This window comes from Vigna umbellata, chromosome 1 (genome assembly GCF_029865625.1).
Source record: "Vigna umbellata cultivar VRB3 chromosome 1, Vumbellata_1.0, whole genome shotgun sequence".
Taxonomy (NCBI): domain Eukaryota; kingdom Viridiplantae; phylum Streptophyta; class Magnoliopsida; order Fabales; family Fabaceae; genus Vigna; species Vigna umbellata.
Window position 1 is genome coordinate 57,763,879 of NC_142165.1, and position 19,777 is coordinate 57,783,655.

At 33.6% G+C, this 19,777-nt stretch overlaps 1 pseudogene; it reads right to left on the bottom strand.

Moving 5' to 3' along the window:
* Positions 1-299: 299 nt before the first annotated feature.
* On the bottom strand, positions 300-2,122 carry LOC124829666 (tetrahydroberberine oxidase pseudogene; annotated as a pseudogene).
* Positions 2,123-19,777: the final 17,655 nt, after the last annotated feature.

Here is a 19,777-nt window from a genome sequence, read left to right on the forward strand (position 1 = left end):
ATTTTGGGATGTTACAACTCTCATCATAAATCTTTTAATTTAAGAAGACTTTAGAAAAAAATGAGTCATTTTTGTTTAATTTTGTCAACTTTTCATTTTATATTTTAACATTTTAATTTGTAATTCTCATATTTTTTTTGTTTGTTTCAGATTTAGTAAATATGATATTTAAAATGAAATAAAGTAAATAAAATCACTTTATTGAGAACACAAATGAAATGAATATCATTTATTGAAATTATATTTGAATTGATATTTAAAAATTAGAGAATATGCACGTAAAATAAGTCTCCCTCAATTTTTATCAATGCTATAAGCTCGTAGAAGAGGTCAAATATTAATCTTGCAACAGTGCACTTTTCATGATGAATTCATCCATTGGGAATTTAAAACACAACTTTTTCAATAATCAGGACTACAGCAAGTGCAACAATTACAGATCATTATTATGCATGATTAAGACTATGCCCATATATGTCCGCAAATTTTAGTAATTTATTATTTGTGATTTCCATCTTCTTCTACAATGGTGGAATGCTCTGCTCATCCCTGAAAAAGTTTCCAGGATCAACCCTGGCCTTCACTTGTGTCAGTCTTTCAAAATTCTTATTGAAATATTTCAAACCCCATGATTTTGCTGTTTCATAGTCCATTTTTCTTTGGTGCACACCCAAATCAAGGTCCCTGTAATTCAAATATGACTGTCTTGGCAACTTTGACACGTAGGGTGCCATATATTCATACAATCTTCTTATCCAATATAAATGCTTTGGGGCTTCTTCCTTTGAACCCAAATTCACCGAATACTGAATACCATATAAGTTCCCTTTTCTGTGCGGAAAAGGAGTTTCTGATTCTGAAATCTCACTCATTTTTCCACCATATGGTGTGAAGATCATCAGTGGTGAGTTCTCCAATAGCAGCATATTCCATAGCCCTTCTAAGCCAACTAAGGGAATTGGTTCCTTAACAAAATCAGATTTTGCTTTGAAACTTGAGGATGTTTGATTTCTCCTGAGCAAGACCTCCAATTCATCTATTGAATGGCCTGCAAAGTAAAGAACAGATTGAATCCAAGTCATCTGGGTGAAGTTGTTGCGCTGCAAACCCAGTTCTGAAAAACTGTTTTGCATCAAAGGAAGGAGATTCTGAGCTGTCCCAAGGTACAATCCTGTGAAGGAAACAACCACAGTTTTTCCACCCTGAGAACCTGAATTGGAAACTCCCACAACAACGTGCAGAAAAAGTTCTGCAGGAAGTTTGGGAGCAACAATTTGCCACTTGTGGAAAAGGTCAGTGGCACCTTGTTCCAAGGACCTTGAAACATCAAAAACTGTCACTGTTGAAGGAACACGTACAAGCTTGATTTTCCATGCAGTAATGACTCCAAAGCTTGACCCTCCCCCTCCTCTTATGGCCCAAAAGAGATCTTCTCCCATCAGTGTTCTATTCAGTATCTTTCCATTCACATCTATTATCTGAGCATCAATTACATTATCAGAAGCTAAGCCATATTTTCTGAAAATTGTTCCAAACCCTCCTCCACTGAAGTGCCCTCCAACACCCATGGTGGAGCAACTTCCAGCAGGGAACCCATGGACCTTACTTTTGTGTGCAATTGCATAATAGAGTTCTCCAACTGTAGCACCTGATTGAACCCATGCACTTTCTTCGTCCATATTGATGGTTATTGACCTAAGGTTGATAAGATCAATGATGACGAATGGAACGTGAGAAACATAAGAAAGGCCCTCGTAGTCATGGCCCCCACTTCGAACTCTTACTTCTAAGTTGTTTTCCTTTGAGCAAAGCAGTGCTACTTGGATGTGGAATAGGCTTTGTGGAGTGACAATAAGATCTGGTTTTGGAACTGAACTGCTTAGGAATCTGGCATTTCTTATAGAAGAATTCAAAAGTGGTTCATAAGAAGAACTACTTTTACTGAATGTTACTTCTGAAGTTGTGTTGTTCCCTAAAATTGCCTGAAAGCATTGACGGAAACCTTGATCAAGGCGAGCAGAACCAGAAGTTGAAGCAGGGAAAATTGAAGTGAAAACGGTGACAGAAAAGAAAAGTATTTTTGCCATCGAATGGGCTATTGTTGTTTCCGTTCTTATCTTTTCAATAAATGGGAAATCAGGCTTTTATAGCCAAAGTTAATTATTCGGCTGTTTATGGCTGGCATATTTGAATGGACTTTAGCAAAAGAAAATGAATAATTATGATTCTAGGAAATTAAGAATTATAATTTAGAACGTGTTTATTAAAATAAAAATCAGCTAAACAGTATTTTAGTTTGTCTTTTTTGCATGATTTGATTCGAAAAGAATCTAATAAAAAAGGAAATATGATTTGAAAATTGGAAGGATAAACTCACAAGTCAAGAGCCAAACTTTGAGACAAATAAAACACGCTATTTTACATATTCAAAGCAAAGAAAAAAAGCATTGGCGCCAATGCCTTTTTTTTCTTTGCTTTGAATTTTCAGCTACTTCCAAATTTCAGCCACTAACTTCTCTTTTCTTCCTCATGCATCCCCACATATTAAATGAATTCCTCTAATATGAAGGTTCTTCACTTAGATGAATAGCTAGCATAGAAGAGGCCACTTCTTAGTTTCCCTTTTTCGCACGAATTTTCACACCAATTTAATAAGATGATATGTATATTACGTATAAGTGATTATTTTATTGAAAAATATTTATCACTCTAAAAGTATAGCAATATAATCAATAACTATTTTATTAAAAAGATATTTCGTTTTTATGTTTAAAATTAGGTTTAATAGGTTCGGAGGTCCTTATATTTGTGGGTTCGTTTCAATTGGGTCCTCCAATTTTGAAAGTGATCAATTTAGTCCCTAATTTAATAAAATTGAGTCAATAATACCCTTTCCCTTAAATGTAATGGACGGCGTTAACTTTTTAAACATGCAGCATGTTGAGGCATCCTTTTATTTGCAGGTTGCACAGTTTTATTTGAAGGATGCTTCAACATACCACATGTTTAAAACGTTAATGCCGTCCATTGCATTTAACGGAAAGGGTATTATTGACTCAATTTTGTTAAATTAGGGACCAAATTGATCACTTTCAAAATTGGAGGACCCAATTGAAACGAACCCACAAATATAGGGACCTCCGAACCTATTAAACCAAAATTATTACTAAAAGGTTGGCGTGTATAGATCCGATTGTAAGTGCTTATTAATAATAATATATTATAATCATACAAACATTTTGCAAAAGAAAATTACTAAATATGAATAAATTTACACTTTACAATATACAAAAACATTTAATTCTTTGTTGTTAATATACTGTTACTGTGTAATCCATCGAAATGTATGTCTTTTAAGACAAGACTTCTTAAGATATATATATACATTTATTATTATGATTTGTCTTATTAAATGTACTGTATATTACAAAAATAGTTGAAACTCAACATCCTATTAAACTATAGGTACATTTTGTCCTTTTTTTAATCCATCGTACCTACTGGGTTTTGTACTTTGCTTTTGTACTTTGCAAAGTGCAAACTTGTTTGAAGTCTACATGTAATAAGATTCCGAATGATAATTTGATAATATTTTTTTGACAATATTTTAACATCGTCTACAAGTCATTATGTGATTAGTTCCAAATTACTCCACAATTAATAATAATAATAATCATAAACACCAACATGAACCAATCACAAAATGACACTTAAAAATGTTGTTAAAAAGGTATCAAAGTATCATTATCCATTCCAAACACAGACTAAATAAGTTGGAAAATTTGTAAGTAAAAGTTAATTGAATTTTTGGTACATGAAGATTTAAAATTATTCTTAATATTTCAGCTAAAAAAAATTAATATATTAACATTTATTTAACTTAATATAGCATGTTAATAAATAAAATATTGTCATTCACCTATATGAATTATTATATGATTAAGATAGTTAATTTTTATGATAATTACTTTAAATTTTATATTTAAGATATTTTAATTGGTTGTAGGATAAATTTTTATGATAATGCTATGTTAAAATTAATTTATTTTGAGTGATAATATACAAATATTACATTTTATACTCTACAATTATTCAACATCGATAAAAATAATAATAGTTTTATTTTAAAATATAAAATAAATTAAAAAAAACAAGTGAAAAAAATTAAAATATTAACATTTTATTAAGTGTGGAAAAAGTGTAGAAAGATATATAACTTTTCTTATTTTAGATGTTTGATCGTGATTTCCACCATCTCCACTATGAAAAATGTCAAGTGTTTGTTAAGGAAAACGTACGGTTTATGAATTTTTTTTTTTAGTTTAGTTTTTGGGATGGTTTTTTCGTTTGTATTTCTTTAAACTCATCTTTTGATGCTTAGGTTTTTAAATAGTTTAGTTTTCTTATTTCAAATATATGATTTTAATAAGTTTTTATATTTCAAATTAATGTTTAGTGACCAATTTTTTTTATTCTGAAGTTGATAAAAGAACTAAAATTCATACAATATGTTATATTTGTAATTCTTTATACTTAAATATAACATTTAAGGATATTTTTTTATTAAATAAATAAAAGTCTAAGTTCATACTTTTGAAAGTTTGGTTCTGATTAGACATTTGAATACGACTTTTTTATTTAATTTGTCGTTTGAAGTTTATATATTTGTTTAATTTTGAGAAATTAATTACATTTAAGAAGTTTATGTATTAATGATTCTCTCACTGAGATCAATTTAGTTGTAACTGAAGAAAAAATAATGCAATAGTACTTTTGTAATTATAGTAATATAGATTCACTTAGCTGTACCTCAGTTTTGCATATCAAGTACATGTTTAAACCAATATATTAAATATTTAAGTTCCTAAACACAAGTTGTGAAGTTGCGCAACACCTTTGTATATACAACATAAAGCCCACAAGTTGTGCAAATTCTAATACTATAAGATAGAATATAATACATTAATTATAAAATTCATTCAATCTTCTTACATTAATTCCAACACTATAACATTTAGGTATTCATTCCCACAACCCAAAAACCATTATCTGATACATATTCAAAGGAGTAGTAATGAATTCAGGAATATAAAACAAATGCACAATTTTCAAATACCAAAGAGCTTAATTGTGACCTAAGGGTGTCCGTCATGCTTAAATAATAAACCACAATCAAAAGGTAAAATAAAACTAATGTATATTCAGTATCTCGCTACTAGCTTATAAGTAATTATCTATTATTAAATACTTTTTTAAAATACTTAACTTCCAAATTTATTTAAGGATTTAGTTCATGTAATTGAACAATAGGATCAAATATGTTGAAATTTTAAGAAAATAATTTAGCTTATTTATATTAAATATAATTTTAAGGTCTAAAATATACACGGGTGGTCAATTGCATTTTTCTCTTTCATGTTTTGATGCATTAAGTGGTGTATTTTTGTTGCGAAAAATATTATTAACAAAAGACATGAATATTATTTTACTAATAATAATTTTCTCTAATTTTAATTTATACTCATTTTTATTCAAAATATATTTATAATTTATTATAATACCCCATCAATTTAATTTTTATCACATTAATTAACTTTAATACAAGATGTTCACTTTTTCCTTTATCCTCCACCCTTTTATTTCTTAGATTCAACACTTTTCTTTCTATTTTGTTTTCATTTTTTTTGTCTTTCACAGTTCTACTCTCGTATAAAGAAAGCATAAATAATATACAATCTAATTATAGATTAATATACACCTTCTATTTCAGCATAAATATAATAATTTTTGAAAAAGGTAACAAAATTTTCAAATAGTCTAAAATTGTGTGTATACATATTTCAATCATAATTCGTAAAGAATAGTTCATTTTGCTGACATAGTTTTCTCATAAATGCCTCTTCATATTTCAATCATTTGCCCTTTATATAATTTTGATATGTTCAAGAATCTCTTGCACAATATTCCATTTGAATTTCAAGTGTACCAAGATATCTAATATAATCTTCCAAAATTTTCCACCAATGACTTAGTTATGACCCTAGCATTGAAAATCAACACCACTCTGCATTTTGATTTGAGAACTAACCTTTTATAAAGACCTGTTTATTTTATATGAATAATCATTCTAATTGACAATGACATCTAATATCCAATTAAATCAAATATAAGATCCAGGTAGATATACTTGGACATGTATATATAATCATGTTTGTCCTTATAAATGCAAATATGTATGAACAGAGTAAACTTAATCATGTGATAAATGCTAGTCTCATAACAAACAAAAAAGATAACATATACTTGCCTTTAGCATGCCTAATCTTGAAAGCTTGCGACCAGTGCACCTTTTGGCATCGCATTGCCCAAAATCCTAAGTTGCAAAAAACCACTTACATTCAAAATTCAAAGACGCATGACATGGCTTATGAATATAAGATTAGAATGCAGTCATGATACTTGAATGGTAATTTGCAAGTCTCACTAAATATTTCATTAGCAAAAAACATTGGAGTGAGTTAAATTTGAAAAAGTGGTTCTCTCCACTAGTGAGTAATGATACAATGCAGTATTAAACCGAGCACTTTATTTATAATTCTAATTACTCCACACATATCTCCTACTTTTCCCTAGGAAAACAAGTAAAATAAAAACAAGAATAGATTTCCAAACATACCTTGCAAGTCAAATATTGATTCAGTAAACTTGTTTGAATGAGAATTAATGAGCTTAAGGTTATCTTCGTGTTGTTTGATAATCTTAGATCTCTCTCTGATGTCATCGTTTAGATTCAACTGAAACAACAAAAGAAAATGATGTGGAAAAATATTAACAACATCAAAACTGTAAAGCACCAAAACAATTAAAACATTTAAGCTACATAGTAATATTAACATGAAGTCATCCACAACATTTCAGAGTACCTTTCAGAGTTTTCACAACCATAGTTGTAGCCAATTAACCTCAACATTTTTAGAACTTTTCTCAACTGTAATTGTTGATGATCAACCCACCACCTCAAGGTTTTTGGACTTTATGCGTCATAATTGCAGTGAGTTAAGTAGGATCACTAGTGCAGCGAGGGGATTTTACCGCGGTTATTTTTCACTATACGTCGCGGTTTACGAACCGCGGCATATTCAGCCGCGGTAGTAAGTCAGAGACTTTAGGCCGCGGTTATGACCGCGGTATATAGGTTGCGGAATATGCCGCGGTTGTCCAAGGAACCGCTGCCTAAATCCATTTTTAAAAAAAAAAAAAATTTGTCCACAATATGTCGCGGTTCAACCGCGGCAAAAGACTCCAGTATATGCCGCGGTTCTAGCACTAACCGCGGCCATATGTCTCATTTTAAAAAAAACGAAACACTATATGCCGTGGTTGTGGTTACAACCGCGGCATATTCCCTTGCAGTTTTTTAAAATTGCAGGTCTGTTTTTGTGATATCCACTACCACAAAAACAGACCTGCATATAAAAACATGTACACAAATTCAATTTGAACATAGCAAACACATGTTCAAATGTATTTCAACATCAAATAAAGTACAAAGTCTAAGAAAATTCAATCTAATCAAATGCAATGTTTAAATCTAAGAGCTATTGTATAATCTAATTATATACTTCGCAGCAGCGTTCCTAATGAATAATAGTGACTTCTCAGGAACTGGTGTAGTAGTCTTGAATATTTGCAAAAGACAATTCATATTAATTAGTGTATATGAATTCAACATTTGGGAAAAAATCAAATGTTGTTAAAGTTAAATATTACCGTTTCCCAGCGACTTGTGATGTGAGAACGAACAATATGGGTCATCCAATACATTACATAGTATCCGCACTCATATGACCCATTTTGTCTGTTACACTACAATATATCATCACAGTTGATAATAGTTAGTGAATAACATTAAAATAAAACAATTATAACAAAGTATGACTTTAGGATATGTCAAACCTTGAGAGAAATCCAAGCAATCTTTCTACTATTAACAATTGATCTCCCACCCATCATCATACTTGCTAGAATAGAACTGTATATAAAAAAAGGTTTTAGCATTCATTTATATAACAAAGAAAGTCCAAACATTGAGGTTCTTACCAATCAATTGCTTGTCTGAGTTGTGTGGGAGGAGGCCTGTGCAATGAACAGAACCACAAAGCATAGTTGTCTTGCATAGACATAACAAGAAGTTGCCAATGGCGCCTGAAATTCATAATAACGTAACTATTAAATATTAAAATCACACATGGAACATTATTATGTTAACAAAGTTCACTTACCCGGATATATAAGGCAAAAAGTATATTTTCTTGCCCCTTCCAAAACTTCTTATCAGATTCATGTTGATCTGCTCAAAATCATTTGATTCATGAATTGATTGGGGATCAATGAATCCATAATCATCAGAACGCCCCAACTTGTTACTGACCCCAGACATATACATGAAATCAAAAATTAACTTTGATATAAGGATACTTGATATATAAATCAATTTTATATATAAATAATTGGTCATAGACTTACATCGTCCATAGTTGAATAATTGAAATATTCAACTCTTGTGTTCCCGACGCAAGCTCACGGACATCTTGGCTATTAAGGTATATTGGGACCTCAAAGCCTGTCCCAAATACATTAGCATCATACTCAACCTCCAAAGGCTTATCATCAAGGATGTCAGCAAGTAGATGCAATGAAGAAAGAGGGTCATCCTCAGATAGAGGAATCTTCTCTTGTGCCTGCGTCTGTTGTTACATGAAAAGATAAGATAAGTTTTGACATCAAAATCCTTTAAAATTGAGAAGTGTAAAGAAGAATTTCATATCGAGGGGTCAGAAACTGGTTTAACCAAAAATTTAGGCCAAGTGATAAACGACTTATATGCTTGTTCCACAGTGAAAATCTCTTCCGTGGACAGAGGAACCGAGGCATCTGGTATGATCATTTCATCCACTGAGACCTTCACCTCATCCTCTAATAGTTGCATACCATGACATACAGTCGCTGACCTAAACTCTGTTCCACGAGCTACCAGCACCATCTCAGTATCCTCTAAAATGTATAGCAGACATGGACTACCATCGTCCATGTCATCCTCTGGGATGGCTGATGCGGAACAACTTCCTTTCCCGCTTCTCCCTGTCAGAGTAAATGTTAGATTATACAAAAGATAGAAATAATTGCACATAAATGTTTATTAAGTTTACCTGTGGGAGGGGGAGGGATAACATGTTCCTCTATAGGAGACGACACCGGGCGCATGCTCTGAAACTACTGCTGGAACATGATGTGGAATTCAGCCCTCACCTCGGCCCTAATCTCCTCTCTAAGGTCTTCTCGGATCTTTTTTGTGATCTCTTCTGTCATCCTTTGTGTATCGCTGTATGAATATGAAGGCTGACGAGAAGAGCTCCCAAAATAATCTTTAAGTCCTACTCCAGGACCTGCAGCACGTACACGTCCAGGGTGCTCAGGTCGTCCAATCGCAGTAGTAAGAATATCCTGGCGACCCTCTGGAGTGAATTGGCCTTGGGAGCTCTGCTCAACCAAGGCGTCCTGTAACATTACAAAACACCATTATTCTTTAAATAGTTTAATGTAATATGTATAATGACAATACTTATTATTTTAGGAATAGTGATAACTTACAATTCTTTCAGAAATCTCTCGTGCAGTGTCGGAAGAGTAGGTGCCCGATGGTCGCATACGGGCCAACTTCCATTTCTCATGTCTAGATGGTGGAGAAGGAGGCTGAGGAGGGCTACCACCCTGAGATGGTGGTATAGCATCTGCCTTTTGCTTGAGGATTTTCTCCTCAAGCTTCCTATACCCACCACGAGATAATAGGTGGGGGTTTTTGTTGTGAGCACTTGTTCCTTGTGCTTTGCTTCTAATTGCCTGTCACATACACATTAATTAATTAGTTCATATGTTATATATTTGTTAATGAGGAATTGAATAATATGAACTACACTAACCTGCCATTCCTCTGACATCCGACTCTCTTTAAAAAGCCGCCAAGTCTCCTCATCAATGGACTTATATGAACTACATGGACTTTTATGTTTAAGGTGTCCAAAGATGTATCTTAATGTCAACTTGCTTTTAAAGTTTCTGAAATTTTCTGCAACAATTGACAAACACTTATTTCTAAGTGTTGTGACATTTGGAATGTCAAATGTCAGCTGAAAAAAACATAATAAAGTTGTATTAGTACAAAATTATCAATATAAACAAATTTTAATTCAAATGCTATTAACTAACTTACCAATATATCGTTCCAAATAATGTTCTGATCAACCTCGGACACATGATCAAAAGATGGAATGAGAATGCTAATCTTATCACGTGCCACCATTCCAAGGTATGATCGGAAGTCATCTGCATGGGGGCCAGTTGCCACACCCGTGGTGACATTCACATTCACCGGAGTTCTTTCACCACTATTTTTCCTGATCAATAGTTGTTTCATCCTAGTGGGTCCTCTAGTGGATCTGGTTTGGGGAGCCTCATCCCCTGAAGAATGTGGATGATCAGCCATATATCTGTCAAAATAAATAACAACATTAAATATTATTTCAAGACTTATGTAATATCATATAAATTAACAAAACATGTAATAGTAATCATAGGAAATGTATAAAAGGAAAACTTATGCTATATTAATAAAATACTTATACAAAAATTGAAAATTCATACATAAAGATATGGATTCATCATATGTATATTCCCTCATCATGATCTGACCGAATTGCATGTACATCATCGTCAACTAGAGATTGGTCATCCAAATTTGTTGTAGTTTGAAATGAATGGTTGTCAGCAATATAAATATTAATCAGATTGTCTTCGTTAACTTCAATTTGTTTTTTGCCTTGAAGAACAACATACCAATGGTCAGACGCAGGATCTTTGACATAAAAACTTGAGATGCTTGATGTACCATGATAAACGGTTCGTCTCGGTAACCCACCTTGCAAAAATCAACCAGTGTCATACCCGAGTCATCTATTTTCACACCACTCTTATTGTCAAACCACTTACACTTGAACAATGGAACAAAAAACTTGGTGTAATCAACCTCCCATATCTCTTCTATTATACCATAATATCTCATTGATCCAAGTACAGGAGATTGATCTTTTGATGTGGAAAATTGAAGTGACTCAGCTTCTAAACTGACTCCACTATTTTGTACTGTGCTTTTATCATCCAAAGTCTTCGTATAAAATGTGCAATTATTGACTTCATAACCTGTACAACACACGACATCAAACTTCAAACCATTTGCAAGCCACAATAAAGTTTCAGAAGAATGTGGCTCTTTGTCAATTTCAGATTTGAACCAAGACATAAATGTTTTGTTATGCTCCATCAATTGCCATTTCTCTGATTGTCTTGGATTTTTATTCTTAACAATGGCTTTGTGTGCTTCCAAAAAAGGGATCACCTCATCTGTGTTGTTCAATATATAAAGATGCGCTTGCAACAATTCTTCGCGATCTTTTGTCACCACATTGACACCTCGGATGCTTTTACTTGTAGAAAATTTATTCAACCATGTTGTGCGAGGAACTCCTATTGGATTCGTTGATGTCATGTAATCTGAACAAAACTCGATACTTTCTTCAGCAATATACCTTTCAATCATCGAACGTTCAGGACGATATGGATTTTTAACGTACCCTTTCAAAATCTTCATATAACGCTCAATAGGATACATCCATCTTAAGTATACCGGTCCGCACAACTTGATTTCTCTAACCAAATGAACAAGTAAATGTACCATGATGTCAAAAAAAGATGGAGGGAAAAACATCTCTAGTTGACACAAGATGATAACAATCTCGCCTTGAAGTTCATCTAACTTTGTAGGATCGATGACTTTACTACATATTGACGAGAAAAATGAACACAACCTGTTTATGGTGTGCCTAACATTTTTGGGCAAAATTCCACGAATAGCCATCGGTAACAACTGTTGCATTAAGACGTGACAATCGTGAGACTTCATGCCAACAAGCTTTAAGTCCTGCATCGACACTAAACTCTTCATATTTGAAGAGTATCCTTGTGGTACTTTGATACTCTTTAAACATACACAAAAACTTATCTTCTCTTGTCTAGACATTGTGTAACATGCAGGGGACAAATAAGTACGTTTACCAATCTCCTTGGGTGCCAACTCTTCTCGAATATTCATGTCAACCAAATCCAAACGAGCATTCACTCCATCTTTTGTCTTTCCCTGAATGTTGAGTAATGTACCAATCAAGCTATCACACACATTCTTTTCTACATGCATCACATCTATGCAATGTCGAACATCTAACTTTGACCAATATGGAAGATCAAAGAATATTGATTTCTTCTTCCAAGGGGTCGTTACAGATGACTTCTTGGATGTTTTCCCAAATACATGATGTATTTTATTAACTTTTTCAAGAACTTGAAGGCCAGTAAGTGGATTTGGTGCTTCGTCCCTCTCTTGATCTCCATTGAATGCTTTTTTTAACCTTCGATATGGATGATTACGTTCTAGAAATCTCCGATGACGCAGATACACCGTCTTTCTTCCATGTTTCAATTGATGAGCTGCAGTGTTTTCTTCACATATAGGACACACTTTATGACCCTTGACACTTGATAACAGTTGAAAAACTGTTATTTTCATGCTTAAAATTGATACTAAAAGCAACCTTTATACTTAGAAACTAGCTTGAAATCATGCTTTTCTTCATATTTTTAGAAATAAGAGAGCTGGACAGGTTTATGCTTGATTTCAGTGTTTTTGTGCAGGTTTTAAGGTGAATTTGGTGAAAGAAGTGAAGAAGGAGAGAGATGAAATCAGAAAAGACATCAAAAAGTGCAAAAGGAGAAGCCGAAGTCACCGCTCAGCGGCAGTTTACCGCTGAGCGGCACTCAGGCACTCACGGGAGATCCGCTGAGGGGCAAAATGGCCGCTGAGCGGAGAAAACAAGACACGCACTTACCGCTGAGCGGTAATTTACCGTTGAGCGGCACTTTAATGGGCTTGGACCTAAGTTTTTGTAATTTACGAATGGTATTTAAGCTTTAGGGTTTCCTAGGGTTAGGTATCTTTGGCTGGAACGAAGCAAACACTCTCTCTTCCACCCCTTTGAAGGAGGATCTTGGATGCTGAGGCTTCCTCTTCACCTTTTTAGGGTTTATTCTTTCATTCTTTCATTGTAATTCATCTAGGTTCACCATGAATATGGTGAACTAAACTCTGTATGTTTGTTGGGGAATCAATGTAATCTTGTGAAACTCTCATATATGGAATCTGTTTTTACATCTTTTAATTAAGACTTATGCTTTCTTTTCATCATTAGTTAGGGTTTTTCCTCTTTGCTTAATGCTTGCATTGTTTAACTCATTCGATGCATGATTATTGGTTTTGTCGATACGGGCACGTATGGGGAAGTCTAGATCCGGGGAATTTCTCCCAATATGATATTGGTTGTCGTTAAGCTCCTGCACTTATGAACTGATCATTAGGAATGCTAGGAATTGTATGAACTCGTGATTAGGGAGAAGCCTTCTAGAAAGGTACTTTAGAGAGTGGCATTAACAATGATGATTTGAATGTTGAATTCCTAAAATATATGAGAGTGGATAAGATGAAATTGACCCCCAACAACATATTCATACATTAATATCATTGAAAGTGTTTATCTTTTGCTTTTTGCCATTGATCAAAACTTCATGCATACATGTTTATTTTCTGTCTTGCATATTAAACTCCAAATATTTTATCTGTAAGTCTTAGCTAATTAAGAAACCACATAACTAAACTAGGCCGTGAGTCCTTTGGGAAGAACGATACTTGGTCTTACCAAGTTTATTACTTGAACGATTCGGTCATACTTGCCGATTGAAAAACAAGTTTGTGACATCATATTTTGGTGTTCATAAATTTGTCCATCAAGACTGTATCCTGACAAATTACCATAAGCAGGAAAGTCATTAATGGTGCAAAATAACATTGCACGCATCATAAAAGTCTCTGAAGCGAATGCATCAAATATTTCAACCCCATCAACCCACAAAACCTTCAAGTCTTCAACTAGTGGGCTTAGATAAACATCTATGTCATTTCCAGGCTGCTTTGGACCAGATATCATCATAGACAACATCATGTACTTCCTCTTCATGCACAATGCAGGAGATAAGTTGTAAATTATCAATATAACTGGCCAACAACTGTGATTGGTACTCAGATTACCAAATGGGTTCATTCCATCAGTGGTTAAACCAAGCCTAAGATTTCTACACTCTTTACCAAATTCGGGGAATTGTCGATCAATATTTTTCCATTGCTTTGAATCAGCTGGATGACGAAGCAGCCCGTCAATTTTTCTCTCATCTGCATGCCATCTAAGGTTTTTAGCATCTTTGGGATTCACAAACAAACGCTTAAGTCTGGGCACTATTGGAAGGTACCAAACTACTTTCAAAGCAGATCCATTTTTTTCTATCTGACCATTATCTTCACTATTGTTTTTTGACTTGTATCGTGATAAGCCACATTTTGGACACTTTGTCAAAAATTCAAACTCTTTCCTATACAAAATGCAGTTATTGGGACAAGCATGTATCCTTTTATACTCCATACCCATTGGACAAAGAATTTTCTTCGCATCATAATTACGAGTGGGCAGTGTATTTCCATCTGGCAACATTTCATTCAACAACGTCAACAGTTCTGTAAAACTCTTATCAGTCCATCCATTGCTCGCCTTCAAATTCATGAGCCTTAACACCGCTGACAAACGTGTGAACTTAGTTGAACCGACATACAAAGGTGTTTCCGCATCAGTCGACATCGTCTCATACACATGAGCTTTGGCAAAATTTTCTGCTCCAACATCGCGGATCATGTCCTCCAATTTGTCTTCATCCGGTCGATCTTCTTCCATGGTGGAATCAGTAACATTTACAGTTTGAGAGTCAGTGGGAAAATGCATTTCTTCGCCGTGCCATATCCATGTTGTATAGCATCTTAGGAAACCATCACATATAAGATGTTCTCTAATTTGAGTTGCGTTCAACTTTCTCCCATTCAAACAGTTCACACAAGGACATCTAAACTTCACTTCATCATCACTTCTCCCCTCATTACGTTGCGCAAATTGTATAAATTCCTCTACACCTCTCTCGTACTTAGCACTAATACGTGGTAAATTAATCCAATTTCGATCCATATTCCTAAATATTACATAAAAAGATAAGCTACTAAAAATCAAACTTGCAATTTCATACATATTATTGAAACTTAGTGAATAGTATTTTAAGGTTTATAAATAATGCAAGAACTACAACACACATTACCAAAACTATAGCAAAAACTATACCATACATTACCAAAACTATAGCAATTTCATGCATTACCAAAATTTTAGCAAAAACTATACCATACATTACCAAAACTATAGTAATTTCATACATTACCAAAACTATAGCAATTGTTATTATGCAAAAACTAATGAAGAAATCATGTTAAGAATGCAAAAGGGCATAAATACCTGGAACAGGGGCGGCGAAAAAGCTTGGTGCAACAAAGGGGAATGGCAGCAGAGAGGAATGGCAGGCGTTTCAAACGATTTTGATCGGCTAAAACTGTTTCTTATCGTCAAAAATGGGAAATGACCGAACAATTTTGAGTTTAAACGGTGAAGAAACTAGGGAACTGAGATGGGTGGTCGGCGGGAGAAGAAAACTCGAAGTCCAGCGTCTGCGCGAACAAGACGATATTGTTCCAAAGTTTTATTTTTTAACTCTGACTGGGGAATCTACCGCGGTTCACTACTTAACCGCGGTATAAGATGGTTATATGCCGCGGTTTCACAACGAACCGCGACCTATACTCATTAAAAAAATAACCTAAATGGCATTTTTGAAATTATTTTTAAACTATATGCCGCGGTTCAGGGGGCAACCGCGGTATATTCCTCTAAATATTTCAAATTCAATTTAAATTTATTTCAGGTAGGAGAATAGGTCGTGGTTACTCTGAGAACCGCGGCCTATACCCCTGTAACGTGCTGAATACAACTGTCTCCCCAACTGCCTTTTGGGGAATATCAGTAGATGACAGGGGGTATACCCCTGTAACTTCTGATATATATAACATGATATGCTTACGTATCATAATAAAACGTAATATTATAAAAACATATTCTATATAATATGTTAAATAAAAATAATAATAATAATTATATTATTATTTAAACATAAAAGCATGCATTAGCGTTTAATGTATGTGTGCGAAATAAAGCTGGAGATCATTCATCAGGTCATTAAAATGACCTATAAAAATAAAAAACAATTCTGAATTCTCCAGACGTGGCAGAGGATTAACCCTCACTTTCATTATAATATTGCAATGCACAACAATCAAGAAAAAGAATAGGGTTTATAGACTACAGAAACCCTTTAAAGCAATATGATCATGTAAGCATCCCAATCAAAATAATTGCCTTTTACTGCAATTCTGTAGAGGGGAAAGCTAAGAAATTTTCTAAGCCCAGCAATTAAATTGGAGACACGTAGTATGAAAAATTACAATACTGTAACAGGTCATGAAATGACCCAAAAACTGAAACGCAGAAACAGGGTTCCCTCTTTATATTAAAGAGATGAAGTCCTGAAACGGGAGAGAGAAAAAACGAACAGAAACTGTTCATCGGCTTTAGATGAATCCTCTTGATCTGTTTTCAATTTTATTTTTCGCTTTTACCGTTTAAGATTACAAAAATTGTAATCAGGTTTAACGTTAATTTGGGAATTTTGTTTGGATTAAATGAATCAAAATAATAAAACCCATAAATCAAAAAATCTAAATCAACGAAAATATGCATGGTAGAGGAATAAACAATGCTCTGATACCAAATGATAAAACAGTAGAGTATAAAATTGACCTAAACATGTTATAATGTCATCACAGTAACATATTCAGATCAAAAACACCGGAAGCAAATATGAAAGAATAATGTGCGTACCTCCTGCCATTACGATTTTGTAATCCAAACATAAACAACTTTGTTTTTCTAAACCTTAACTCACTCAAACTCGATGGTGTGTTTTCTGAATAGAGGAGTAGGTTTAGTGTTCAAAACTGAGAGTAATCCATTCCCTTATATAAAGTCTGGCCATCATAGGTTCAAAATAAATGGGCTATACGTTTAAAATTTAGTAACTGCTCCATAACCTCTATGTAGTTAAAAGATAAAAATAATGGCTTAATGAACCACTTTATGTTCCTTAAAAATGGGAACTGAAAATGCTATAATATTTATTTTATATTTAAAATAATGCTAACAGGTGCGACAAAGGGATCACCAATGGCGCGACAAAGGTGCAGCAGAGACGCGACAGAGATGCGGCTAGAGCGCAAGGGCGTGGTGGTCGTTCTTGTTCTTGTTCTTCTCTTCGTTCTGATTCGCAGTGAAGGAGGAAGCTTCCTTCTCTCCCTTTTTTGTGATTTTGATTGGGTTGTTTTATGTTTAATTGATTCTCTACAAGAATGGTGTTGTTTGATTGATTCTTTGAAAGTGGTGGTGGGAGCGCGCCGTCTTCGTTCTTTGTTCTTCGCAATTGGGAATCTTTGATGATAGTGGTGTGAGATGGAGTGGTGAGAAATGATGGATTGCGGCCAAGGGCTAATAACTGACCTAGCGAATGGTGAAAACAAAAAAAAATACAAAAAAAAGAAAAAACCCCTCTACTACCTCGGTTGGATTTTAATCGAGGCAAAAGCACACACCTTTTTGCCTTGGTTCAAAACCAAGACAAAAAACCTACCCCTTTTTGTCTTGTCTGTATATGTCCCGGTTGCAGAACCGCTGCGTATAAGCGAAAATAACCGCTGTCGTTTTCCTTTACTGTACTAGTGTCTGAAGAAGTGTGTAGAACTGAGAATCATTTGTGTTTATTGTCGGAGAAAGTAAAGTTATGAGGTGGAAGTGTTTCAATACTTTAGACCATGTTTTTTTTTTAAATTGTCTATAATATATGATAACAAGTTATCAGTAAAAAAATATTTTTTTTTACCAAATAATTTACTTTAAAATGATTCGTACAACATTTATGTTTTTGTTGACAAATACATTTTAAAATCTTCAACGCATTGATCATCCCCTTTCACTGTCTAGCTCATCTCCTCACTCACGTTTCACTCCCTTTTCTCCTAACTTAACACACTCCAACCCCTTTGTCTCCTTGCTTACACTATAGTCCTTCACTCACAATCCAGCCCCTTGCTTCTAGTCACTTAATTTTCTCATGTCATAAATTTCCCCTTCTCCTTAAATTTAATAATATTTTGAGTGCGTCAAGAATATAGGGTTATGTTCGAAATACAATTTGTTGCTATTTGTAATTGGCAAAATTTAATTAGGGGTGAAAAGTTTCCTGTTGAGGAATGATTTATGTTTTTATTTAATTAAAAACGTATAATCATGAAACCCCTATTTATAAATTGGCTTTTTTTACTGTGAGTTTACCATGAATTTACTATTTAAGATAATATTATTGGTGAGAGTTTTTAACAGTTAATATCTGAAATGTGTATGGACAAATTCTTCTTTATACTTTCTGTGTATTTTACTTCCAATTAGACTTTTGATTTTTGTTTGATGCTAAATTGTTCTGCCAAGTGTTGTGTTGTCCCGTTAGAGTTTGAATTTGAAAGCATTATCAAGGTGAGAATGCTTTGTTTCATTCCTGCTTTATTGTAGATATGTATTGTTTTAAAGGAAATAATGTATATTTTTTGGTGGCAACGTGGTTCTCAAAGTGGACGTAGAAAAGGATTTTGAAACTTTGGATTGGAATTATCTTATATAAATCAGCGTAAGTTCAAGAGGTAATTTGTTTCTTGTGTTATATGGATATTGATATATTTATTTTTATTAGAGGTAACAAGAAACCTCTTAAAAAACTTACAAATGTTGTTAGAAAAGTATGAATATTATTCTGGTATACCAGTGCATTTGTTAATGATACTTTAATGTTTAAGTTACTTTATATTTGATTGGTCAAACAATTAATACTATAATAAATATGTTGTAAAAGTTCCAACAATCATATTTTTTTTCCAAAGTGTATTATCGAATTGTGCAATCTAATCCTTCCTATTTGGTTTTACCCGCTTCTATAGGATTTTCTTGGTCTCTCTTTTATTGATCTCAACTTGTCCATTTTTGGGGATGATATAGTGTAGCAATGTGATTTGTAACTTTATACCCCTTTAACATAGTCATTAACAACTTATTACAAAAGTGAGTTCTTTAGTAATTAACAATGGCTCATGGTATTTCAAACCTACGAAAAATAATAGACCTGACAAAACTTATAACAAGTCTAGCACCATTAGTCTTTGTAACAATAACTTTCACCTACTTGAAATCATAGTCTACAACAACTAAAATAAAAGAAAACCTAGAAGAAGAAGGAAAATGACCCATAAAGTCAATACCCCAAATATCAAATACCTTACAATATAATCAAATACCTTACAATATAACTTGGTGTTAAAAAAAATGGCTCAATTTCTCATACCAAAAGGGGGGTGAATTGGTGAAGTATAAAAATTAAAACTTTCAAAATCATTTTCACCAAAAATGATGCCTTTATAACTTTCTTGAAACGCAAGGTAAAAGACTTGTTTATGCAGCGGAAATTAAACCGATTGAGTACAGTAAGAAGTCGACTAAATAAAAGAGTGTACGGATAGAAAGATCAAACACTGAGT